Source organism: Peromyscus californicus, unplaced genomic scaffold (genome assembly GCF_007827085.1).
Source record: "Peromyscus californicus insignis strain IS unplaced genomic scaffold, ASM782708v3 Scaffold_4__1_contigs__length_199733344, whole genome shotgun sequence".
Classification (NCBI taxonomy): domain Eukaryota; kingdom Metazoa; phylum Chordata; class Mammalia; order Rodentia; family Cricetidae; genus Peromyscus; species Peromyscus californicus.
In genome coordinates this window covers 57,565,977-57,593,227 of record NW_026294562.1, presented here as the reverse complement: position 1 = coordinate 57,593,227, position 27,251 = coordinate 57,565,977, and the positions used below count along the sequence as shown (strand labels likewise).

Genomic DNA, 27,251 nt, shown 5'->3' with positions numbered 1-27,251 from the left:
ACCAGCCTGCAAATAATGACCTGGAAATTTATTATTAATTATGAAAGCTTGGCCTTAGCTTAGGCTTTTTCCCAACTAGCTCTTATAACTTAATTAACCCATATTTTTTAATCTACATTCTGCCACATGGCTTGGTTACCTCTTCAAGTACACCACTTCTGACTTGCTCAGAGTCTGCTGGTAAAATCTTGAGCCTAGATTCCTCCTCCCATTTTCTCTCTCTCTCTCTCTCTCTCTCTCTCTCTCTCTCTCTCTCTCTCTCTGCCTGGAAGTCCTGCCTACTCTCTCATATTGACCAAATAGCTATTGACCATTTAGTTCTTGATCTACATAATGAGTTGCAAGACAGCCAGGGCTACACAGAGAAGCCCTGTCTCTAAAAACTAAGAACATGGCCCACAGATTCAACTAAGCAGGGCTCACAGGGGCTCATAGAGACTGAAGTAACAAACACAGACCTTGCATGGGTCTTAGCTAGGTCCTCTGCGTATGCATTATGGTTGTATAGCTTGGTGTTCTTGTGGGACTCCTAACAACGGGAGTGGGGGGAGTCTCTGGCTCTTTTGCCTACCCTTGGGATCCTTTTCCTCCTACTGGGTTGCCATGTTCAGCTGTGATATGAGAGTTTGTGCCTAGGCTTATTATATCTTACTAGGCCATGTTTGGTAGATAGCCCTGGGAGGCCTGCTGTTTTTTTGTTTTTTGTTTTTTAAGGAAAGCAGAGGAAGAGTTGATCTGGGGGAGAGGGAAATTGGGGTGAGGTACTGGGAAGAGTGGAGGGAAGGGATACTGTGGTTGGGATGTAATGTATGAGAGAAGAATAAAAGTTAAAAATGTTCATTTTTAAATTAAAAATATTATGTCTAAAGATTTGTTTATTTACTTTAAAATGTTTATTCATTTATTTTTGTTTAAGCTGCATTGTGGTGGATCTATGCTTGGCCCCCTCAACCCTATATCTAGGATCTCACAATGTAGGCTTGGTTGGCCTAGAACTCACAGAGATCTGCCTCTTGAACACAGAGATTAACGAAGTACTCCACCATATCCAGCTCTTTTTAATTTAATTTTACTTATATAATAATTGTTATTGTTTTTAATTATATATATATGTTTTGCCTGCATATGTGTCTGTGTACCACTTGTGTGCCTAGCACCCTCAGAGACCAGAAGAGGATATAAGGCCCCCCAGAACTAGAGTCACAGAGGATTGTGAGCCACCCTGTGGGTCCTGGAACAGAGTCCAGGTCCTGGGTCCTCAGCAAGAGCAGCCAGTGCTCTCAACTGCTCGGCCATCTCTTCAGCCCTTCCATTTTTTTTTTCATCCAAAGGAAAACTCAAGGACAATTTTGTTAGGATTTAAAAGAAAAGCCTCAGGGCAGGTGAGCTGTAAATCTCAGCAGAGGACCAGAGCACAGTTCCCAGCATCTTCACAGGGTAGCTCACAGCTACCTGTGACTCCAGCTCCAGAGGACCTAACGCCCCCTTCTGACCTGAGGGCACTTACACATATGTGAACACACACAGATAAAAAAAGTTTAAAAATCTTTAAAAAGAAACACATAGATATTTTAAAACCAAAAGCTCTGAGGACAGAGCTTCCTGCCTGTCACCTCTTTCCTCTGTCCCCACGGGCATCGTGACACGGAAGGCTCTGTCACCTGCTTTGCTTGAGCTGTCCACCGGACACAGCCCAGACTTACCTGAGGGAGCGTCCTTTGAGGGGTTGTCTCAATCAGTTGGCCTGTGGCATGTCTGTGGGAGCAGCTCAGTGGTAGACTATTCGCCTGGCACACACAAAGTCCTGGCCTTTGTCTCCTGCACCACACAAACCAGGCACTGGGAGGTGGTGGCAAAAGGGTCAGGAGTTCAAGGCCATTCTTGGCTACATATTGAGTTCCAGGCCAACCTGGACTACTAGAGACTGTCTCAAAAAAAAGTGGCATGGAGGGGCTGGAGCGGAGGGGCTGGAGCACTCATTTGCTGTTCTTGCAGAGGATCCAAGTTCAATTATTCCTAGCACCCACATGGTAGCTCACAATCATCTGTGTCCACTGTATTTATTTTTGTGCACATCCATGAGTGTGTGTGTAACGATTCTTTTTCTGTCCTGGTGGCCAGCTCCCAAATAATGACACGGAGACTTCTTATTAATTGTGAAAGTTCAGCCTATAGCTTAGGCTTGTTCCTAACTAGCTCTTATGACTTAAATTAACCCATTTATATTAATCTACATTCTATCACATGGTGTTATCTCTCTTCCATCTTGCACCTCTTCTTTCCTCTCTATGTCTCCTGGCATCTCCTCTGCACCTAGATTCTCCTCCTCTTCCTATCTCATCCCGGAAATCCCACCTACACCTCCTGCCTAGCTATTGGTCGTTCAGCTTTTTTTTTTCCCAAGATTTATTTATTTATTACGTATACAGTGTTCTGCCTGCACACCAGGAAAGAGCACCAGATCTTATTGTAAATGGTTGTGAGCCACCATGTGGTTGCTGGGAATTGAACTCAGGACCTCTTTCCTCTGTCCCCACGGGCATTGTGACAAGGAAGGCTGTCACCTGCTTTGCAGTCATTGCTCGTAACCTCTGAGCCATCTCTCCAGCCTAGGTCATTCAGCTTTTTATTACATCAAACACAGCACATACATCTTCACACAGTGTACAAATTTCCCCTTTTGTCTAAATAAAAAGGAAAGGTTTTAACTTTAACACAGTAAAACTATATACAATAAGAACAATTATCGGTGTGTGCAAACTTGTACAACCACTGTGGAAATCAGTATGATAGTTTCTCAGAAAATTGGGAATTGATCTACCTCAAGACCCAGGCATACCACTCTTGGGCATATACCCAAGGAATGCTCAATCATACCACAGGGACACATGCTCAACTATGTTCATATCAGCATTATTCATAACATCCAGAACCTGGAAACAACCTAGATACCCGTCAACTGAAGAATGGATTAAGGAAATGTGGTACATATACACAATGGAGTACTTACTACTCAGCAGAGAAAAACAATGACATCATGAAATTTGCAGGCAAATGAATGGAACTAGAAAATATCATCCTGAGTGAGGTAACCCAGACTCAGAAGGACAAACATGGTATGGACTCACTCATAAGTAGATACTAGATATAAAGCAAAGGACAACCAGACCGCAACCCACAGATCCAGGGAGGCTACCTAGCAGGGAGGACCCTAGGATGACTGTGGCTTATAATAAGTTTTGGTTTTGCCCAATCAGTGGGCAAGCTTTAGTGAAACATTTCACTATTAGGGTAAGAATTTGTACCATATCAAGCTGATGAAAGGATATGCTGGCTGTACTTTCAGGAGGGAAGGCTAAAATTTTTTTAGATTATGGATTAACCTATAGAAAAATGTCTGCTGTAAATCAAACAGTGAAGGGGAAGATGAATAGGAATCTCACTTACACAACTTAAGTAAAACCTAGCTCTCTGAACAGATGAAGATAGGTTTCTTCTGTATCCCAGAATCTAATCAATATTTATATGTATAATTCAGCTATTATTTGGCTTAAAAGGGCTTACTGAGAAATTTTATCATTTTTACTATTTTCTACAGAGAAAATATTTTCCAGTTTCAAATAACTCTGGACTTAAGAATTATAACCTGTTTTTATGTTAAAAAAATTTAAGTGGAAAATGCTGAAGGACTACTGAACTCAATATTGTATTTACATACCTATATCTGTATAGAATAATGATTATAAATGTTTGTTTAAAAAGGTGGAAAAAACCCAAAAAACAAAGAAGAAAAAAAACCATGATGTAGAGGGATCTAGCTTGAACAATGGACACCCACTTTCACCCACCACCACTTGCAGCAAATATGAAGCCCTCAGTGAATATTTTCAAATGAATGTAGGATGGTTCCATAATTAAATGAAGACTGCAGACAGATTTGCTTGTGTGTTTAGAGACAGGGTCTCCTGCAGCCCTGAGCCGGCCTGGAACTAGAGACCAAGTTTACCTTGGACTCCCTCTACCTCCTGAATTATGGGATTAAAGGTGTGTTTTTTTAAAAAAAGAACAATTATCAAGTAGGGATTACATTCACAATGACCAGTCCATTTGATTTGGCAAATTCAGAGAAACTACTCTGTTATCTATCCTATCTTGGTGAGTCCAAAGTTTGGTATCTAATTCACTTTCTATCCTAACTTGTATTACCAACCCAAAACTATCTTTTTAGACCTCTAAAACATTTTCTTAGATAAACAATTTAAGCTTCTATGTCTCTCAACCTTACACATTTTATACCTCTTTTGTGAGTTTCTTTTCTGAATCTGGTAACAAAGAAAACTGTAACTATAATTATCTCATCCTCAATTCCATCATAGACTCAAGAAGGATATAATATTGCCTGAGTAAACAGAAAGTGCAGCATAAACTACTTCTAAAACTATAGAAATGACAAAAACAGCTTGCTGCCTGAATAGTCATCCAAGGTTCCTCTGCAACGTTGGGACATCCATCTTTGGCCTACAGACCTACAATATCTGACAGACTTTTCTGTGAATCAGGAATTTTGAAGGACTGTCCTACCTTGTCTTGGCAAAGTTCTGCAGTTGTCGTGTGTGTGTGTGTGTGTGTGTGTGTGTGTGTGTGTGTGTGTGTGTCCTGCTCATCCAGTTTGAACAGCATACTGTCAGTAGTCCAGGCAAGGGCAGTTTCTTGCCCAAATGACTAGCTTTGCCACAATAAAAGCAAACTCCATATGGAGTTTCTTCCATGCCCATCATCCTCTTTTAAACTAAATTGATGCTGCCAGGAGCAGATGTGTCTCATCGTCATGAAAAGCCTTAGGTTATTAAGACATCTTAAATGCCATATTATGTAGGTCTCTGAAGTGTTTAAAGACCACCTGTCTTTCTAAAATATATCTCTGTTTAACCTTGAAAACATATGTAACATGACTGCAAGTTTGATTACTGTAGATGACTAACTGCTAACCTGTATTTCTTAATTATACGTTACATTTTTAAATAAGCTGCATAGGTACAATACCTTAAACAAGAGTAGAAATATATGTATAGTATGCCAAAATAACTTTAAATTTGTATCAGTATACAAAAATATCTTAAACAAGAGTAGAAACATATATAGAGTACAGTCTAAGGGGGGTGTGTGTGTGTGTGTGTGTGTGTGTGTGTGTGTGTGTGTGTCTTTTCCTTCTGAGCCATCTCACTGGCCTTGTCTTCATTTCCTGAAGTGGTGAAACTGAGGCTGACAAGGGACAGCACGCTGACACCCTAGCCTCTGCTCTGATGTCTTCACAAGTTTCTCTGGGACAGCAACCAAGGCCAACCTTCCCTTCACTGGGTGCTGGGGAGAAGGGACAGAGGAAACCAGAGTGGAGTCATTGACCTGAAGGTGGCCGGCAGGGAAGGGCACTGTCACAGGACGTCTGCACTCTCTGGTAGGAGCCCCAGGGAACAGGAAGAGCCCCATGGATTCCGAGTTCCTTTCCCCACGTCCATGGGCAGCCTTGGTTTTGTTATGCTTGTGACGTCTCCGCTGTCCTCATTGAACCTGGTGACGCTGGCTGAACAAATACTACCTCCACTATTGACTCAAAACGTGTACAGGGACTCAAAGTTCAAGTCCAGGGGCACCTGAGGCTTTGAGGGGGAGGGGGAAGCACCGAGTTCTGGGATTACAACATTCTTTATTATGGGACAGAGTTCCCTCAAAACTATGTCCCATAGCCAGGTTTCCAAAAATCGTATGCACTTGGATGGAAACCTGTTGGGCGCTGCCGATGGGAAAGGAGGCTGGGAAAACCGACCATGTAGCGGCTGTGCTCTTGGCAAGAGAGTAGGGGTTTTGAGGATTCCCTGTTGTCTGTCTATATTAAGTGGGATAATTAGGGTTAGGATGTGGCTTGGCCTACCATGTGTAAGACCTTGTCTATCAGCACTAGTACTGCAAAAAAAAAAAATAAATAACAAAATATGAGGGCTGTGGTAGCTCAGTGATAGAGTACCTGCCTAGCATGCATTAGTCTACTTAACTTATTCTTTTCATTGTCCTCAAACTTGATATGTGGCCAATGACAACCTTGAACTTCATGCTGGGATCACAAGTATGCATCCCCACATCTGCTTTATGTGGTGCAGGGGATGGAACCTGGGACTTCAAGCATGCTAGACAAGCACTCCAACACCGAGCTACATCATCAGCCCTGGTTTGTTTCTTCAGATTTTTTATTTTAAAAAAATATGTGTGGAAGGGTATGTACACATGAATGCAGGTGCCTGAGGAAGGCCAGAAGAGGGCCTCAGGTCTCCAGAAACTGGAGTTATAGGTGATTGTGACCCCCCTCTTGATATGGGTGCTGGGAATCAAGCTTCCTAGGCAAGAACAGTGTGACAATGACTCTTAGCTGTTCAGTCATTTTCTCCAACTCTGTTGTTGTTGTTGTTTGTTTGTTTTGATTTTTTGAGACAAGGTTTCTCTGTGTAGCAGTCCTGAATGTCCTGGAACTCACCTTGTAGACCAGGCTGGCCTTGAACTCACAGAGATCCGCCTGCCTCTGCCTCCCAAATGCTGGGATTAAAGGCATGCACCACCACCGCCCGGCTTTATTTTTATTTTATTTTATTTTATTATTTTGAGACAAGTTCATCTGTAGCCCAGGCTGACCTCCAATTCATATGTGATCCTCCTGCCTCAGTCTCCCAAGTGCTGGGATTATAAATGTGAGCCACCACAGAGGGCAAACGTGTCTGTCGTGAGCAGCTGGCACAGTCTATGTGATTAAAACTGAGGAAGAATGTTAAAAAAAAAAATAAGCAGAAGAGCTTGAGAAAAGTTGTTCTAGCTTTGGGGCCAGTCCCTGAGATATTTTCAGCGCTCAGGGAGTTTAGGTTAGGGCCCAAAGCTCTCCCGAAGCTCTCCCAGGGGCAGGAGTGCTCGCTCGCTGGCAGCTGGGGGGTGGGGGGTGGGGTCGGTTCGGAGCCGTGTTCTTTAAGCTTTTATTAATAGCCACCTCGGGAGCTACAGTCCCTAGGAGCAGAGTCATAGTGGGGGCAAAGGAAGGAAAATGAGGTTCCCATAGCATAAACCAGTTGCAGGCGGTTCTGACTCATTACAGTACCTCCCCAGGGCACAGGTACACTAAGTAAAAGGCGCCCGGGCGCTCCCATTGACGAAGTCCCCGCCCTGCTCCTGCCCCGCCTGGCCTGCAGGTGGCACCGAGGCGGCGGCAGGGAGGGCCCACGGTCAAGGCCACAGAGCCTCCCCGACAGACAGACAGGGCACAGGGCCAATCCAGACGGACGCAAGGGAGGAAGTGTCCTTGGGGAGGGGACTGGTTAGCGCTGGGGTTCTAGGGAGAGGAGGAAGGGCATTTAAGGTGAGTGTGACAGTCCACACTGTAAAGGAGCTTTACGTAGGGAGCGGCAAGAGGTGACGCTAGAGCCATCAGGGCAGATGCAACAGGTGCAGGGCCTGGACTCCTGCCTTCTAGGTCGGAGAAAAGCGGCCTTCTCCAGGCAAGCCTCAACAACAACAATAATAACAATAATGATAATAGTAATGCCAATGAAATTAAGAAGTTCTTCCCCCTTCACCACTTTCGGCCGGGTGGACGGGAGAAAGTGTTTCCAGATAGCACCTCGGTTGGTGCCACCCACATGTCACACTTGTCATATGCTTCCACGCCCAGAAACCGGTGCTCAGAGAAGGGTGCTTAAGAAGGCCCATGGCATGTGCATGTGGATGTCCCTAAATGTCCTTCGGAGGCCGGTTTAGTTAAGTCACAGCAGAACTGTGCAGCCAAGTGAAAGACCCCAGTCATCTCCGAGTCACTTCACATAAACTAAGTAAAACCGGCAAAGTTACATGCAGCAATCGCCTGGGCTTTTAAAACAATAGGGAGTTGGGGGCGCGGTGAGACACAGCCACGGTTAACCATAGTCGGGGGCGGGATCAAAGGGGAACTTTCATTTTCTCTTCTGAACCCTTCCGTAGCACCATAGGGAAAGATGGAGGCAAACAAGGCTCTTCCATGACCAGGCGTGCTTGACTTCAATCTTCTTTCTTCAGTGCATTTTTGGAGCGGTTGCTATAGCAGGGCCTGGACCCGCAGCCGGGGAGGGCGCCCCACCTGGCGGGTAGAGCGCCCTGCCTGGTCTGGCCCGGCTTCTTCGCAAGGCACCCGCAGAGCACCTGCCACCTTCTTGAGTGTTGCCAGGCGGTCCCTCTGCAGAGGGCCACTCTGCACCAGGTTCCAATCTCTTCTCTCCCGGCACCTATTAGTTCTAGGCGTCCAAAGAGTAATTCTATTCTATTGCTTTTTGGTGCTGAAATCGATGATCTTACACAGGACCGTGAGCTACACCCCAGATCCTAATTGTCATGTAAATGAGACTTTAAAAAAAAAAAACAGATGATTTTATACCTGGGAGCCTACGAGTGTGTTGGCCTCTGGAGTCAACCTGCCCTAGGATGACAAACATATGTCACTCAGGCTTGGGACTTGGGCTTCTTCACTCGGTGATGTTAGGCAAGCCATTCCATTCCTTTCTCCGCCAAGCTCCTGTCTTGTTTTTGTTTGGTTGGTTAGTTAGTGGGTGGGTTTAAAAGAAACAACAAAAAAACGAGATCGGAGCATGAACAGCAGGGGTGCAGAGAAGTTTATATGCCTGTGCGTATATATCGCGAGTGTAAGCCAGGCATGATGCAAAGAGTTTTTGTGGGCTAACCTAATGAGTTAGCCCCTTTTGCAGAAGAAGAAACAGGCTTGCAAGGTGAGGAATGTTGTCCTAGGACGGCTGTTGGCAAGCTCGGGTGCTAGCCTCAGTTTCCTCACGGGACTCCTCCCCGTAGCCCCGCCCCGTCCAGGCCCCGCCCCGTCCCGCCCGCGCCGCAGCCGGGCCCAGCTCAGCCAATCACCCGCGGCGCGCGTCCGTACGCTTGGCCTCGCCCGCCCGGACTCGGACTCGGCTCGCTCATTCCGCTGCCGGCGTCCTCAGACTCGGTAAGGCAGCGCTTGAGTAGCGCTGCGGCACCGCCCTGGGCCGGGCGCGCGGGTGTCACCTATGGGAGCGCGGAGGGGTCAGAGAGACTGTGCCCACAGGGTTCGCGGGAGCTGCGCGTTGGAGAGGCTGAGGGCACCCCCTCCCCCGCGAAGTGACCGGTCTGGGGATCCCCGGGTGGGAGGAAGGATGCTTGATCCCCGGACTGGGCAAGATGCCTTCGCCAGGGACGCGTGGGGCCTCGGCTCCTGGTGTCCCTCCCCACGGTGGAGTCTCTCTGCGCGTGGGTTTGGGGTCCTCAGTGCACCATGACGGATGCTCAGGATTAGGCATGACTCCTTGGTCCCTGTCCAGTAGGGACGTCAACTCCCTTTCCCGCCCCATCCCACTCCCCACTCCGCGGGTGGCTTGGAGCCAGCCCTTTTCCAGCCCCATCCCACTCGTCACTCTGCAGGTGGATTGGGCCCGGGGGTCCGCGAGGGTCGGGCGCGGCAGCCGGAAGGATGCTCGGCCTTGGGACTTGGCAGGTGGCCGGCGCCCCCTCCCCGCACGGGTCCCTGCAGTGCAGCCGTCGGGACACGCCCTTGGCGCAGAGACTCAAGTGTTGAGCACCCCTCACTCTCTGTTTTGCGCGGGGTTCAAGGGCAGGTGGGTGTCCAGAGACTGCCCAAGGTCGCGCAGGGACTGGAGCCCGGGAGGGTGGGGGTGTCACGTGACCCGGCCTGGGCGAACTTGGCCAGGGACAGCCCGACGGCGCGGTCTGGGCAGCCCCGAGATCCGCTTGGCTGTGTTCTACCAGCCGGTTTTTCTTCATCTTCATATTGTGAATCCGGGCCTGGCTTTCGTTAATGCCACAGAAAAGAGATGAATGCTCACTTTTTGAAGGAGTTAAAAAGTTCCTAGGGTGAACCAGGCTAGACAGAGATCAAGATCAGTACTCTCAACTCCGGCGGACTCGCAGCGCCTTTCTGTCCCGTGCATTCATATAGTTTTCCAAGAACAAATTTTAGTCGGAAACTGTTAACTTTGAAAGTTCGTAAATAAAATGAAAGTGAGTTTAGAAGCCTTTGGGAACGCGTATTTAGTTACAGCATTTCCTCGCACAGGCGTCTGGTTTCTGGTCATTCCTGATATTCAAGCATGTTTATCTCTGTCAAAACCACAAGCCAAATGAGTAAAATACAGCTTTGGCCTTTTATTTGTGCCAGCAAGCATACATTTCCCCCACCCCGTTTCTAGTCAGTCGACTCTGGGCTCAGTGAAGACATAAACCTGAGGACTTCGGTGCGGGGACAGTGCAGGGCAGTAGGCAGGACTGCACCATCCGCATTCAGTGTCTCGCTGGACTGTCTTTGCTGCAGCACCAAAGCTCTTTTGTCATGTAAATTACTATGTCGCCTTGTTAGATTTAACCTCACACTTGAATTTTCTCTTTTATCTATTACTTTTTTTTTTTCCTTTGAGATTGGGTCTCATGTAGCACAGGCTGGCCTCGAACCCCTTGATCTCCTTCCTGCCTTCCCCCCCCACCCCCAAGTGCTGTGATTTCAGGCGTGTACTACCACTCCCGGCTTTGAACTCCGTCTTAACCGTCTCTGGAATCAAACCCGGGTCAGGTTTTGTATCAAAATTGGCCGAAGCGGCTTCTTGCACAAGACAAAACCCTTTCGAGTTTGAGCTAGAAAGCCACCTGACTGCAGATGAGGGAGGGAAACGCCTCCCTCCCGCCGCTGCGCTTGGCCGGGACCCAGTGGTCACCGAACGGGCAGGCCTGGCTCTCCCGGGATTTGGGGGCGCTGGCCGGAGTTTACCCAACCTTGATTCCTCTTGCCCATTTTGCCCATTCATAAAAGCGCTGTAATTTTTACTTTTTTTTTTTTTTTTTTTTTTTTGGCTTGGGATTGTCGGTGAAACCTTTTGAGGCAGAGTGTCCGCAGGCTGTTTTGTTGCAAGCGACATCTGTTGTGGGACAAAGCGGTCGGTGGCCCGGGGCGGCGCTCTGGGATGGCAGCGGCGACGCGCGCCGGCTAGCTCCGGAAGGCCTGCGTGGGCTCGGCCGGTGGAACAGGATCCGAGCGCCCCGGACGCGCCAGCACGGGGGCGGGGCTCCCGTAACCTTTCCCCTACTTTTCTCAGCCGCCACGTGACCCCCGCCGCGGTGGGGGAAGGGGCGGGGCGGGAAGCCGCGGTTGCTAGTGCCCTTCCCTTCTCGAGCTCCTTGAACTTGCTGTCTTGGTCTCCAGGCGCCTAGAGGCCCGGGACGCTCCTGTACTTTGACCGTTTGCAGGTTTTGTTTTGTCGGAAAATATGTTTAGTCACTCTGCATAGATATTTACGGCTAGGCCAGAGTTTTATGGCTGGTGGAAGCCTGCACTTGAATTACGTTAGAATAAATGGTAGTCTAAGGTGAATCTCTTTTAAAAGTGTGTTTAGCAGATGTCCAGTTCCCTGAGGAGGGAGGATCGCTTGAATCCGGGAGTTGAGGGGACGGCTTGGGAACATGCAAAGATCCATCCCCAGAAAGAAAGGGGTGGGGGGATTGCTAAGCCAGAGGCGCGCCTAGCAGGCTGAAAAAAAGGATTACTGCACACTTGAATTAATGCCAATTTGAGCTTTTATTGCAAGAATTTTTGTTGTTAGGAAAATAAGCCTGCTGCCAAACCTGACGACCTGAGAGGGATTCAATCCCTGAATTTACAGAGTGAAAATTATCCCAACTTCCACACACGTGCTATAGTGTATAGTGTGTGTATGTTCCACTACCATAAATAAATGTGATACACATTTTTGTTTAAGTAAAAAGCAATACCATCATATTGTGCCAAGCTGAAAAGGCGAAAATAGGGGGTGCCATGTGATCGCTTTCCTACTTGGTAGCTGGTGCAGAGGCCACACCTGTGAGCAGTTTCTTTAGGACTGTGATGGTGTGTGCACCATATAGCACTTGGGAGGTGGGTAAAGGAGAGCAGGGTTTAAGGCCAGCTGCACTAGCAGGGCGTGGGATTCCTGAGTGGGATACGCAAGAACTTGCTTCTAAACCCAACCTAGGCTATGCAGAGTTTGGGTTTTGTTTTGTTTTGTTTTACCTAACATAAGGAGTAAGTTCTGCTTGTTGATTTCAAATATGTTACCTTTTGTACCCTTCACCTTGAACCCCATGCAAATATTGAGGCGGACATTGGGTCCCCGTAGGCTCTGGGCTAAGGCCAGCTTTGCCCTGTTTAGGTAACGTGGCAGCCAGTTTCCGAGAAATGCCCACCTTTGCCCTTTTTGTGCGAGTTGTTCTGACCTTCAGGAATGTTTTTCTGAAGTTAATAACAGAGGGCATGCTGCCCGTTGAGGGGCCCAACACCTGGGTAACTGCCACTTGGAAGGTTGGGAAACACGGTGGCTGCTGACCTTACCTCTGAGGAGTGTCAACCCATGTTGCACACAGACCCATTTAGATAAGAGGGAAGTTTGATATGGTTGAAAATATCTTTACTCCCATTGGGTTTTTTTTTTTGGGGGGGGGGGTGCTAAGGCAGGAAGATTGCCATGAATTCCAGGGCTATATAGCAGGACCTTCTCTCAAAAAAATAAAATTAAACAAAACAAACCCAAAACAGCAAAGCTAGGCTTAGCTATCCATGCCTATAATCCCAGCTCTTAGGAGATGGAGACAGAAATTTAGGAGTTCAAGATCAGCCTCAGTGACATACCCAGTTTGGGGCTAGCCTGGACTACATAACAAAACAAGGACATAAAAAATACTATGTTATGCACTGGTGTTGGTAGCTTGTGGCACTTAGGAATGCGGGATCATCTGGACTCTGTCCCCTTGTCCAAGTGTGGTCGGAGCTGAGTCTGTTACTTCTGCCCCTTAAGTCCCTCCAGAATTCAGCTTCCTCTCTGTCTCCCTGACCCTGTGCAGGCGTACATGTACTTGCTGAAGGAAGGACAGAGGTTGGGGCACCCTTCCCCCACTGGACTGATCCAACCTACTGATATTAAGAGGGTGGGGGTCCTTTGGGAGTTTCACTGGTTGTACCCTAGAAGTTCATGCCTGGGAGGCAGAGTTCAGAGGAATTGGTTGGGCCCCTGCCTCAGTGCCTCTTCCCCCATGCTCTGTACCTGATACCAGCATCCTACCCCCACCCCGGCCACTAGCTGCAGTGACCTCATCCACACCCACCTATATGGCTTCCTTTGGGGTTCCCTTGGCTTTGGGTTAAACCATAAATAGAGAACTCAGCATGCCTTGTTATGATGCCCTGAAGGGACATTCATATGCAAGGGACAGTGAGTGACTCCCTACACCTCTACCCACCTTGAAACAAGAGTCTCACTATGTAGTCCTGGCTAGCCTGAAACTCACTGTGTAGACCTTGCTATCTGGCTGACCTGGAACTTCTGATCCTCTTGCCTCGACCTCAGCCCTTTGTGAAACGGATTGGTTTATTAAAGCGTTCATCCCCAGCTTCCCAGCAGCTGCCCATGGACATGCTCTGAGGATGGCCTACCCCTGGAGATTTGTTGAGCACAGCCCATTCATTGTGTCCTGTGGGTCAGTGAAGGCATTCTGAGAAGAAATGAATGAACTGTCCAGGTTAGTCAGAAGAGAGGCTAAGTACCCTGTGCTGACATTGAGGCGTTGACGTAGGTGGGGTGTGGAGGAAAAGCGAGAACAGACATCTACTTTCTTGAGCACAGGCTCCTGCTGGGATGGCAGAGTGTGGCCTTGAATTAAAGAGCAGGTGCAGGCTGCCCACTCTGGTGTCCTTCAGTTAGTGGGAGCTGGGGTGTTGTGTAGTGCCTTGTGCTAATGAACAGTGTATAAGAGTGATGTTGGTCAGTGACAGATGGAGCTGGAAGTGAACCCACATCTGTGTCGTAGCCACTTTCTGAGCTAGGCCCAAGTCTCCTGTGTCACAGAGCAGGGCTCTTAGTGGTGACCCCCACCCCCGTTCATGCAGACTGAGACTGCCTGTGACAAGATGTGAGCATGCCTGGGTGTTCATTTCTTCCTCTGTAGCAGCTCTGATGCCTGCCCTCCTGTGTCCCCCGACTCCCATGAGACTCCACTAAGGAGTTAGAACTCAGTCTCAGCACTCAGGCAGCAGAGGCAGGCAGAGTTCTTAAGTTTGAGGCTGGCCTTGTCTTCTGTGAATGTGACCTATGCACAATCTTGAACTTCATGATGCTTAAAAAAGAAAAAAAGATTTATTATATTTTGTTTTTGAGACAGGGTCACACTTTGTAGTTCTAGCTGGCCTGGAATTCGCTATGTAGGCCATGCTGGTCTTGAACTCACAGAGATCCACCTGCCTCTGCTTCCCTAGTGCTGGGATTAAAGTGTGCCACCACACATGATTTTTTTTTAACTTTTTAAATTTGTGTGTGTGTGTGTGTGTGTGTGTGTGTGTGTGTGTGTGTGTGTGTGTGTGGTGTGTCTGCATATGTGCACATGAGTGCAGGTGCCTCTGGAGACATCAGCTGCCCTGGGGCAGGAGACAGGTGGTTTAAGCTGCCTGACGTGGGAGCTGGAAGCCAAGCTCGATCCTCTGAAGAGCAGCAAGTACTCTGAGCCTCCTTCAGCCTTGTCCCTGATAAGTGAAAACACTATAGAACGTGAATGTAGGAGGTTAAATTTGGATCTTTCCCTGGGGCTGATGGAGTGAAATACCATCTTCTCTGTGACTCTGGTGATTTCAGTGTGACCCCAGGCCCTTCACAGGACATTATTGCTAAGGTACAACATTCAGTAGATTGGATTGAGTCAACATGTTTTATTTTTCCTTCCATTTTATTTATTTATTTTGAGACTGGCTGCAAGGTCGTTTGGTGGGGTGTGGGATTCAGCACAGGGGAAGCCCTCAAGAGTGCAGGTCCAGGGGACCACAATTTGTACCCCGAGTCATCAGGGATGACTCAGTCTCAGCTTCCATGTCTTCAAATCCATCTTCCTTAAACTTGAAGCCCCACGCCTTTGAGATGTGGGTCCTCTGATGTCCAGGGAACTCAGCCCCTCAAAGGGGCTCATTCACACCTCCCTTACTCTGAAGCTTGATGAGCATGGACATGCTGACCTAGTCAATGTGAACCCTGGCCGCTGTGCCTGGGGACTTCTCAAAGGCATCCCACATACCTATCTGGAGCTGAGGTTGGGGACATCAGCGGCATGAATATCCGCCAGAAACCTGTTCCCAGGGTCTCTTAGGGCAACATATACATTTGACAAGCTTCTTTAGCTACCAGAAGGAGGGGTGCCATTTGCAGCCGTTGGGTGACAGCCCCACCATTCTTAAAGAAGTAGAGCTGGAGTCAGGAAAGGTATGTAAGTATAGGCTTAAGCTCAAGAGTTAGGAGGAGAGGCACTCAGTAGGAAGTGAGACAAGACACATCTGAGAGCATGGAGAGCTGCTGGGAGCCCTGTTTGCATCTAACTCTTTTTTTTTTTTTTGTGAGACTTATTTTCTGGAGATGGTGACCCATGCTATAATCCCAGGACTCTATAGGCAAAGGAAGGCAGCTCTCTGTGAGTTTGAAGCCAACTTGGTATGTACAGTTAGTTCCAGGCCAACCAGGGCTACATCATGAGGACTTGTCTTTAAAAAGGATTGATTTTATGTTGTGTGTGTGTGTGTGTGTGTGTGTGTGTGTGTGTGTGTGTGTGAACCACTTGAGTGCAGTGACCTCTGAGTCTAGAAGAGAAGGTTGAAGACACTAGAGCTGGAGTTAGAGGTGTGTGAGCTACCCCGCGTGGGTGCTGGAAACTGAACTCCAGTCTTCTGCAAGCAGCACACATTCTTAACCCCTAAGCCATGTCTCCAGACCCATTCTGGAGGGGGTCTGTGGCATGTGACCCCTGCCCCTGTAAATCGGGACATTTGTAGATCATGTGACTCCTGTAAATCGGGACATTTGTAGGAAGAGTTTCCAGATGTCAGGATTGCGGCTGGACAGGTTTTCCGGTTGTCGCTGTGTTCTGCGTTGCTCGTATTGCAGCTGTCGGGTTGCTGAGGGGACAAACATGCACAGGATGTGCAGGGCAGCCCCAGAGGTTATGGGACATTTGTGGGAACAGTGTCTTGGTATGAGAAGTTTTATCTTCTTGAGCTGATAGATGCTTGCCCCTTCCTGCAGTCAGAGCTCAGGCTGGCATTCTGTTCTGGCCATATTGGATCCAGGTGCTGTGTTTCAGAATGGTTGGGCTGTACTGTTAGCCTTGTCAACATGTGTTTCCTTTGTTGTTGAACAAATTTTACATGTATTTTTTGTGGTGTAGCAGGTGTGCACATGTGTGTGCACGTGTGTGTGCACGTGTGTGTGTGTGTGTGTGTGTGTGTGTGTATGCACAAGTGCATGCACTTCTGTGCCACCTGTAAGGAGGTCAGAGGACAGTTGGGGGGAATTGGTTCTCTCCATGTCCTGTGTGGGTCTCTTGAGGACTGAACTCATGTTGTCTGGCCTGGCAGCAAGAGGTTTCTCCTGCTGAACCGTCTCATTGGTCTCCTTTATTATTTTTATTGCTGTTTTGTTTTGTATTTTTTAAAAGATTTATTTACTTACTATGTATACAGTGTTCTGCCTGCGTGCCAGATCTCATTACAGATGGTTGTGAGCCACCATGTGGTTGCTGGGAATTGAACTCAGGACCTCTGGAAGAGCAGCCAGTGCTCTTAACCGCTGAGCCATCTCTCCAGCCCTTGTTTTGTATTTTTTGAGACAGAGTCTTTTTGTTTGTTTGTTTGTTTGTTTGTTTTGTTTTTCGAGACAGGGTTTCTCTGTGTAGCTTTGCGCCTTTCCTGGAACTCGCTTTGGAGACCAGGCTGGCCTCGAACTCACAGAGATCCACCTGGCTCTGCCTCCCGAGTGCTGGGATTAAAGGTGTGCGCCACCACCACCCGGCGAGACAGAGTCTTATATATGCATGCTGTCCTCAAACTCACTGTGTAGCTGAGGGCAGTCTTAAACTTCTGATCATTCTGCCACCACCTCTTGAGTGCTGGGATTTCAGGGGTGTGCCACCAACCCTGCTTTAGTGGTGTGCCACCAACCCTGCTTTAGTGGTGCTGGAGATGTGCAGTCACCAGGACTTCCGGCAGGCTAGGCCAGCACTCTGTCAGCTGAACCACATCCCCAGCCCTGGTTATTTTCTTTATAAAAGAGTATCCTTTGGTGGCTTTCCCTAAATCCATTTTGCCAAAGTCACATTTCTCTGATTACCAATTCTTAATGACATGGTGCAGTATAAAGCCTAAATCTGAGTTTCCTTTACTTTTACATTGCCTTTCTTTTTGAGACAGGGACTCACTATGTAGCTCTGGCTGGCTGGGAACTGGAGATAGAGACCAGGCTGGTCTCAAATGTACAGAGATCCTCCTGCCTCTGTCTCCTGGGATTACAGGTGAGCAGCACCACATTCAGCTTTTATTTATTTATTTATTTATTTATTTATTTATTTATTTATTTATTTATTTATTTTTTATTGAGATAGGGTCTCGGGTAGCCTAGGCTGGCTGTGTAACCAAGGATGCCTTTGACTTTATGATCCTCTTGCCTTCGCCTCCCAAGTGCCGGAGTTAGAAGTGTTCACCATCATGTCCAGCTTGAATTTTTACAGCGTGTGATAGGTGGGAGTTGTGTTGTTTCTGAGGGTGTAGGTTGAATGATGACTGAAAATTTATTTTTTTTACCATCGAAATACTAAGCAGGCTTGACACTGCTTACATTTTGAGATCAGATGGCATGGCCATAAACCTAAATTTGTTTTTCTAACCTGACCTGAACTGTTTTGTCTAGCCCATCAATGTGAGTGGCATATGGTGATGTGCCTTACTGTGGGAAGTCCACCTTTGGCCAACTTTTATAATGCTAGGGAATGCTCAGCCATGAATTCGAGGTACAGCTTTTCACCGTGAAGGTTCCTTGCTGTGTTTAATCTATGACCACACATGTCCCAAGTGAAAAAAGCTGTTGAAATCTGGTAGCCAAAGTGACAGAATTTCCAAGGTGGAGTCTTTGAAGGGGACAGAGGTTAGTGTCTTGGTCTGGAGATCGAATCCGTTCTCATAAGGCGCACTAAGTCAGTGCCTGGGGCCCTGCCTTCTCCTCTCCACATGCTCACTTCCACTCTTGTCCAGGCTCCCACCAGTCCAATGACTTCTCCTGTCAAAGGACATAGCATAATGCCCTCACCAGGAGGGAGTGACCCTGAATTCCCCAGCCTCTGGAACTGTGAGGCATGTAAATCTCTTTATAAAGTGCCCACCCTCGGCTGTTCTGTTACAACAACTGAAATGTGCTAAGATGTCCCTTTGTACCCCAAACCCACCAAAAGCACAAGGTACGCATGTCCCGTTCTAAAGTCACTTCCATCCCTGATACATCAGTCATACTGAGGTTTGTAAATCTCTTTTTTATTTTTGATGTGCATGCATTTGATATGTGCATGTAGTCCAGAGGCCCGCAGCCAGTGTGGTCTTCAATTATTCTCCAACCTTTTTGAGACAGAATTTCTCTGTGTAGCTCTGGCTGGCCTAGAACTTGCTCTGTAGATCAGGCTGGCCTCAAACCCACAGAGATCCACCTGCCACTGCCTCGTGAGTGCTGGGGTTAAAGGCATGTGCCACCAAGCTCAGCCTCTCCAAGTTGGAGCCATTTCTGTTTAGCAGAGCAAAGCATTCCTAGGAGTTACGGGTGATAAGAGACCCCACTAGCAGCAACTTTGGGGTCTGTCCAGGGGCAGGGCCCAGCGCGCATCAGCCTGGTGAGGGATGCTTGCCATGTTCCTAGATGCCCTACCTGGAATCCTGCTAAGCTGCCTCTTCCTGTGGGTAATGCTTTCTCTAAGGATTTCCAGCAGTTGTTTACTGCTAGGCGAGATGGACAGCTGGTGAGGGATTAGAGCTGGAGGCAGAGCTTGCTCTTGTGCACCGTGAATTGTGCAGTCCTGGTGGGCAGCTAGGCCACACTGATAGAGTTAGCGCTGGCCCATTTGTAATAACTGAATTTCCCTGCTGGCTGCCACCTATTATTTTGGGTACAGCAATGACCTAAGCCAATGTGTGTTGCAACTGCAGGAATCTTAAGCTGGCCTTTGCTGTCACAGCCACCACTGAGCTTTAGTAAGTAAGGACATGCCCGTTGGCGCTGGGCCTAGACGTGATTCCTGCTCTGCTGTTGGCTGGCTGTGACCTTAAGCAAGCTTCGGATGTCTAAGTCTTGTTTTCCTCGGTAGTGAATGGGGACAGTCATGGGTTCATTTCTTAGAGTTGTAGTGAGAATTTAATGAGTGGATAGAGGTAAAACAAATTGATAAGAAAATTATGGCAGGGGCCTAGTGTGATGGCCCATGCCTTTGATCCTACTTGGTAGGCAGAGGAAAGTTGATCTTTGTGAGTTCCAGGCCGGGCAGGGCTACACAGGCCCTGTCAAAAAAAACAAAAGAAAAAGGCAGGGGCCGAGGATACGGCTCAGTCAGTAAAGCACTTGCTGTGCAAGCCTGAGGACCTGAGTCTGGATCCCCAGCAGCCACCTAAAAAGCCAGGAGCAGTGGTGCACATCTGTCATTCGAACACTGGAGAGGCAGAGACAGGAAGATCCCTGGGGCCCACTGGCTAGCCAGCCTAGCCAAATTGGTGATCTCTGGGTTCAGTGAGAGACCCTGTCTCAAACAATAAGGTAGAGAGTGATAGACACCAATTTGGACACATGTATTCACACACATTAACACACACACACACACAATAGGCATTGTTTGGTGTGTGCCAGGTAGGTAGGCGAATGGGTATCCCACTTTTTCTTTGCCATGGAAAACATGAAACGAGCCTGCCTGCCATCTCTGCCGGTGTACTGTGAGTCACTGCTCTGCCTGTTATCCTTCCTACCTGTCTACCAGCCTATCTGACTCCCATCTGTGTACTGCGGAGCGTGTTGAAATACTCCCTGGAACACAGAACCTATTTGCATAATTCAGTTGCTCGGAAGCCTGTCATCCCTGGGCAAGTCTGACTGTTTGATTTATATGATGGACACGATTTCCACATTGCAGTTTCTCTGGCATGTGCCAGTTTCTGGCGGTGTGCTGGGCCTCTTGAACTTTCCCCTCCTTTCCTAGCTGGCTGCCTGCCTAAACTCCGCGGCCTCAGGGAACTACAGGGAGAGCGGGAGAGCGGGGATGCTAAGAGGGCCTGGTCTGGGAAGGGAAGTTGGTTGTCTCTCAGGGGTGGCAGCTTGGTGGCATGGCCAGTGTTAGGGCTCACGGGCTGACCTCAGAGGTGAGATGTTTTTGATGTAGAGGGGTTGGCTATGGAGAAAGCGAGCCCAGTGGGCACATCCCATCAACAAAGCACAGAGCCATTTATGTAGTGAAGGACTGGGGCTCGACCCAAGCCACGTTATTAAAATGAAGACAGTCTTAAGTCAGCAAGATGCCTCAATGGGTAGAGTGCTTTCTGTGCATGCCTCTGAGATCAGCCCCCAGATCCCATGTACACGTAGGAGTAGAGAAGCAGCTCCACAAAGTTGTCCTCTGGCCTCCACACATGCTCAGTAGCATGCACGCGCACACACACACACACACACACACACACACACACTAATAAATAAAACTTTAAAAATGAAGACAGTTTTGTCAGTGACAAGTGACATGCAGTCCACAGGGTCCTCAGGATTCAATCAAGAGCATAGTAAGATCGGTGTCTTGGAAAAGCTTTCAGCTTATTAGGGAATGATTAAACACAGCTTGGAAGGGGAAGCCCTCTACCAGAACTCACAGTTGAGTGACTGAGTGTGTCTTGAGGCATCACTGTGATTTGGGAATGTGAAGTCAGTAGCTGGTCAAAACCGGGCCCCGATGGAGGGGTGTGTTTAGCTAAATGTAATGAAAGGTGAGTACAGGAATGACCCAAGAGGGCTTGAAGAGATGGATCAGTCTGTAAAATGCTTGCCTTGCAAGCACAAGGACCTGAGAAAGGTCAGGCATGGCAGTGTATACTTGTAATCCCAGCTTTGGAGAGGTAGACACAGGAGTTTGCCACCAGCCAGCCTAGCCTAATTAGCGAGCCCCAGGTCAGTGAGAGAAAACAATGTTCGTGGCCCCTGAGGAACAACACCCAAGGTCGATCTATGGCTGACACATACACACACACACACACACACACACACACACACACACACACACATCACCCGAGGTCGATCTATGGCACACACACACAGGCACTCACGCACACACCAATCAGCAGCGGGTAAAGATTGGAACCATTGAGTCTAGTGCAGGTGGAGGTACAGAATCACAGGCTTGGAGGCAGATACACACCAGACCTGACATGTGAGGTTGGTGGTTTTCAGTGCAGGCATCCTGTTCTGCATTTTGGTGTGCCAGGAGCGGATTACAGTAAGGGCTTAGTGCTCTGATGCAGCCCTCCTTGGGAGTCCCTCCCCAGCAGTGGGGCTGGTATATAAATGGTGTAGGGCCTGAGTGTGGGGGCACCTGCACGTTCCCAGACAAGAAGGTTGGCAGGTGGGAGTGGGCAGTCACCACACTAACACTGTCACTTGGGGCAGGGGCAGGAGCCCAGGCTCCACACCCACTTCTCAGAAATACTTTTGTCCTCTCTCTGACACCAGATACCACAACTCAGCCCTACACCGTCAGGATTTTTTGCCTCTGGCATGGTGCATGCCTCTCTAGACATCTTCCTGGCACCTGGGAGGTTCCTGCCACAGCAGCCACCTGCAGTTTTGCCCTGAGCCAGTTTGAGGACACAGGGCAAGAAGCCACCTTGTGTTAGGAACAATCCCGGAGGGGCCTTTCCTTTGTGCCTGGCCAGACCTGCTTCTGGGGTAGGGCAGTCAGTGTGTTTACCTAGAGGGTGTGTCCCGGGTAAGTTTTTCTCCCTGGTTTAGAATTCTAGTCCAAAGGCTAACAGTAGGTAGGTGTGGTTTTGTATACTGTAACCCCAGTATGAGGATAGCCACGAGTTCAAGGCCAGCCTGGTGTAGATACAAGTTGTTCTTGCTGAACAACTTGGGAGGAACAGTGAATGGCAGAGGGGGAAGTCCAAGCCCTCTTTCCTCCCATCTATACACTTTCCTTTCCAGTATATGTTCTTGTGGCTGTCTTTGAACTTGGGACACAGGGGCATGCCCTGCGGTGCAGTTACTTCCCTGTGGTCCTGTGTGTAGACCTTGTGTCCAGGGACACTACCTCTCCACCCTGGGCTGCGATGGATCAGAGGAGCCCCACGTGGGCCAGCCCCCAGGGGAAATGTACAAAGCAGAGCTTCGCAGGACACTTGGGACATCTCTGTGAGTGGCAGTAGAACCTGGAGAATTGGGAGGAGCCGTGGAAGACTGGGTCTGTGCCCCGGCAAGGGAGGGTGTGGGTTTGGGGGGGGGGGGGGCGATGGTGGGCTGACATCCTCCGTGGGTTGTGTTGCCTGGATGAATAAAACACAAGAGGGGAAGCAGTTAAGGCAGGTGTGGTCCGTGCATGCCCCACTGAGGCAGGCCTAGTCGGAGAGAGGCAGATAGAGAGGGCGCAGCTCGAGAGAAGGTGGGCTGATGTCCAGTCTGCAGGTTTGGCCTTGAAGGTGGGCTTGTAACACCTGGTCATGTGTGTAACACCTGGTCATGTGCACGGGTTGTAGAGGTCTGCTCAGGGACGAGGCTGGCTGGCTCCCAAGGCCCAGAGAGCCAAGAAGAACCTTCCATCAGTGCAGACAGAGGTCAGGGGCTGGAGACCATAGCAGATGATGTGGTAGGCCAGGCTTGAGCCACTGGTGACCTGAGGCGGGAAGAAGGAGGGACTGGACGTGTGGGTAGTACTGGGAACCAGTGTTTTAGTGCACACTGTATGGAGACATGGCAGCGGCCTCCAGCCATCATGGAGGCCAGCCATGCCGTCTTTGCAGCAGCCTTGGAATGGAGGAGGAGGCTGCCCAGGGTCAGTGGCCTGTGTCCAGGCAGAGCTGGCCTGCCAGATAGAATGGCTGGGCCAGCTGGTCCTGAGGGCCATTTATATAGTACGTCAGGGTCCCCAGCTGCACAGACGCAAGGACACAGCCTTAGTGCCCGGGTTAGGCAGGGTGTGATGGCCGGAAGGGCTCCTGGGAAGGGAGAGCTGAGGGCAGGGTAGTGGGAGTCCTCAGTATCCGGGCTACGGTGCTTTGCAGAGAGCCACCTCGGGAACAGACTGGCCTTCTGTGGGCAGGGGGACACCAAAGCTGAATACACTTGGTGAAAGCGGGGGACCTGTGGGTGAGTCAGTCAGGGAGAGGCCTGTCCCCAGGCCTTGCATCTGAGACAGGAACACATTTCTAGAGAAAGAAGAAGGGCTCCTGGTGGGCAGAGAGTTTGAGCACGCTTCCTTATGAGGAGGCCAAGGTGAGGTGAGTGGGGCAGCCAGGCTCCGGGGAACTGAGGTGGGGACACAAGGGTCAATACGGCCATATCTGTAGACCACTTGTACACCAAGTCTTACATGTACAAACACACACACACACACACACACACACACACAGCACACACACGGTGTTAGGTAGCCTGTGGCTGCTCAGACATGAATGTGAAAGAGAAGCCCAGAGTTGCAGGGGAGATGTGGTGTGACAAGAGTGTCCTGTGTGTATGAAGGTCTGCCTGTGCCTCGTGTGTGCAGCGCCCTTGGAACCGAGAAGGCAGCACCGGATCCCCTGGAGTTGGAGTGAGCCACACCACTGGGGTCCTCTGTAAGAACAGTGTGCACCTGCCGCGCCACCTCTCCACTCCTTCCACGTTGTAGTCTTATTTTTTAAATATTTTTTATCATTCTAAATTGTGTGTCTATGTGTGGTTATGTGCGTGTGAATGAAGGTGTCCCCAAGTCCAGAGCTGTCCAGTCTCCCTGGAGCCAGAGTTACAGACAAGTTCTGAGACACTTGATGTGGGTGCTGGGAACAGAACTCTAGTCCTCTGCAAGAGCAGTGTGCATGTTCTTAACCACTGAGCCACCTCTCCAGTCCCCCCCCCCCCCCCCCGCTGTATTCTTAATTAAAAGGGCCAGATAGCCGTAAGTCTGTGTCACCAACCAGTCATTTCATTGCAGGGGCGGGTACATAGACGAGGTTCTGTACTCAGCTGTATGTGTTGTGTTTTATGACTTTGAACATTTGAGGGGGTGTTGGGTTATGGCCGAGATCATGGAGGCTTTGGGGGACACTTCCAAGGTCGTTGGATTTATGAATGTTTTGCTCTCCTCCATGGGACTTGGTATACCCCCCGCCCCTTCTCCTCAAGCATCGGTTGGTTTTTCATCCCTCCAGCTTCTCTGGTCACCCCTGCACAGCCGCTTTGGGCTGTCTGCGTGTTGGATGGCCCTGCCAGGTGCTCCCAGGACTCCCAGCCCCACAGACAGGTCCCCTCGCAGCCACTCTTGAGGGTGGACTTGCCTTTGGTGTTTTACAGAGAGCTCTTTATTCTCCCACAGTGGCTTCAAAAGGGAGGTGAGGAAGGACACAAGGGTGTCCAGCCCACAGCCTGTGGGGCACATGCAGCAGAGGATATGAAAATAGCCCGACATAAATCACAAAATTACACGTGTGTCACAGCACATGAGTAGAGGTCAGAGGAGTTGGCCGACCCTGTGGGTCCTGGGGTTGAACAGACAGGCTTGGCAGCAAACACCTTTGCCCACTGAGCATCTTGGCCCAGAATTTTTTTTTCTGTTTACTTTTTATTTTTTGTAACTTGATTTTTGTAGATAGTAATGTCCTGTTGAAAGTCAAAATATGGCTGGAGAGTTAGCTCAGAGGTTAAGAGCACTGGCTGCTCTTCCAGAGGTCCTGAGTTCAGTTCCCAGCAACCACATGATGGCTCACAACCATCTATAGTGAGATCTGGTGCCCTCTTCTGACGTGCAGGCAGAACACTGTATTCATAATAAATAAATCTTGAAGAAAAAAAAAAGTCAAAATGTGAGACACCCTGAGGAGAAAGGCCCTGTTTACCGGGAATACTGACTCAGCCAGGGGCGAGGAGGACCTCCCCCTATCTGGCCTGGGATCAGGTGGACTAAGTAGAGCTATGGTGACTGAGTTGGGACTCACTGTGACTGCTGTTTCTGGGGTGACAAAGCCTCCCAGAGACATCTGTGCCCACCTGAAAAGTAGGGAGCTGCAGGTGGCAGTCTCGGCCAGGTGTGGGGTGTGGTCTCCTGCCCAGGAAGAGGACGGCAGGACCAGCATGCAGCCCGTGAGGGGCCAGTATCAGCTCAAGACCAAGTTCTCAGCACAAAGGAGATTTATTTGCTCCAGAGGGACAAAGGGCGGGGAATCAGAGACAAAGACAGGAAACAGAGGACCAGGGAGAGGAGACAAGTGGGGAGAGGGGTACTTGTCCAAGGGGACAGGGCACACAAAGGGCCCATAGGCAAATGGCAGTTTATAAAGGTCAAAGGAGAAACCCTGTGTTAGGATGAGGTGTTTAATTTTGATTGGGCATGTTACTTAGGGGGGCTACAAGGGGGCTTTTGATTGCTGGACTTCAATACTTAGACAGCTGGACCTTGGTAGTCAGGCTCAGGAGGAGGACGTGACCAACTAAGGGAATAGACTTGCTTTAGGAGTGTAATCTAACAGTTTTTAGCAAGGCAGAGGGAATGGGGAGACGAACAAGGCCCGCCAGAGCCATGTTTGCCACGGCCGAGCTGGCCAGAGTCCCCTCAGCCTGACAAAAGGTGCAGTTCAGTCTTGTCAGGTCTCAGAGAGTGGTGTATGTAACAAAACTTGCCCTGGAGACACAACACACGGGTGTACTCACTCTCCCACAGCAGACCACCAAAATCCAACTTGGTGGACCAGTGGCTTTATTGGGGTGACTTAAGGAGCAGAAATGACTCAAAGACAGTTGTATCACCAATACTCACCCAGCATGGTGACAGTCCACAAAAGCTGGGAACCTGGAGCTCACTGTGCCTTTTCTAGGTGCCTCAGTTCTAAACTTCCAGTCAGCTTGGGTGATTTCCGCTTCTTGCAGGCAGCTGGTCTGGTCTCAGAGTCTTCCTTGCAGCTGGGCTCGTCTGGGCTCAACTGAGTCTTCAGAGCAGCTCTGTTGTGCTAGTCTCCGAGGGACTCTGAGCCTTTGTTGCTCACTCTGGCAGGGAGGAGCCTAGTGCATCTGGTCGGTTTCAGGGACTTCCTGAAGGTACTGTGAGTTGTTAACCTTCCCACTTAAGGAGCTTCCCTGCAGGATGGAATGTTTTGGAGGAAACTGTTACACAAGTGAGCATATGATGGGAGTGGGGGCTTCCGTTGCAGCAGCTGTCTCCCATTCTCCTTGGCTGCCTGCTTCATCCTCCTGTCTCTACTTCATCTCCTACAGGAGTCTGCTGTGCAGTACCTGGATGGAGCAGGTGCTTCCTGTCCCAGGAGGCAAGGGCACTCAGGACTTAGCACCCATGAGAGCTCTGGGACATGGAGGGGACAGCTGCATTAGATACATTAAGAGTTGTGGGGAGATCTCAGATGTGTGCAGAAAAAGAGCCTAACAGAAATGACCTGCATGTAGTCACTGTCTACTTTCCCTGGCTCTCAAGAAGCCTTTGCATGCCCCTCCCCATCCCTGTCCTCGGTGCCATGAAATCTGCAAGTGTGTGTGTGTGTGTGTGTGTGTGTGTGTGTGTGTGTGTATGTGTGTGTATGTGTGTGTGTGGTATTTATATTGTGTGTGTGTTGTGTGCATGTAGGCAAGAGTCTACCTTGGTTGTCATTCCTGTACCGCTCACCTTACTGGTTTTGAGGCACGGTCTCTCTTTGGCCTGGGCAGATACTTTGGCAGGCAGGCTGGCTAGTGAGTCCAAGGGATCCTCCTGTCTTTGCCTCCCCAGTCTGGGATTACGAGAGTGCTCCACCATGCCTGGCTTTTTATGTAGATTGAATTTAGGTTTTCGTATTGGTGCAGTGGGCACTTTACTGACTAAGCTGTCTGCAGATATTTGGTATCAACCCTACTATGTTAGATGATCTCTTAAAAAAAAGCATTTCCTTAGTTCTGGAGGGTGGCGTTCGTTCTGAATGGAACCTTGGTGGGTATGTTAGGGTCCTGGAGAAGTCCCACAAAGACTATTGCATGTACCAGGTCTCCTTGTCCTTGCTGTCAGGGGTGTTGGAGATTGATTGTCCTTTTTTTGAGGCTCTCTCAGAAAATGCTTATTTAGTCTCAGGAAACTGAAATTGAGGCCTGATCTCTTGAGAGAAGACTGAGCAACCTGTTATG

The 27,251-nt window shown here is 49.1% G+C and overlaps 1 protein-coding gene and 1 pseudogene across 2 annotated transcripts in view; one reads left to right on the top strand and one right to left on the bottom strand.

Annotated features, from left to right (window-relative positions):
* The first annotated feature begins 8,916 nt into the window (after positions 1-8,916).
* The window catches only part of Cpt1a (carnitine palmitoyltransferase 1A), a 67,383-nt gene continuing 49,048 nt past the window's right edge, over positions 8,917-27,251 (top strand). Inside the window, exon 1 of one of the 2 annotated variants that reach the window (XM_052712248.1) lies at positions 8,917-9,019. The gene's annotated coding sequence lies outside the window, so the exon portion shown is untranslated. Of the gene's footprint in view, positions 9,020-9,536; positions 9,666-27,251 lie in introns of those variants that run through there. The other variant, XM_052712247.1, reaches the window with a different exon arrangement.
* Positions 15,195-15,295, bottom strand: LOC128095826 (uncharacterized; annotated as a pseudogene).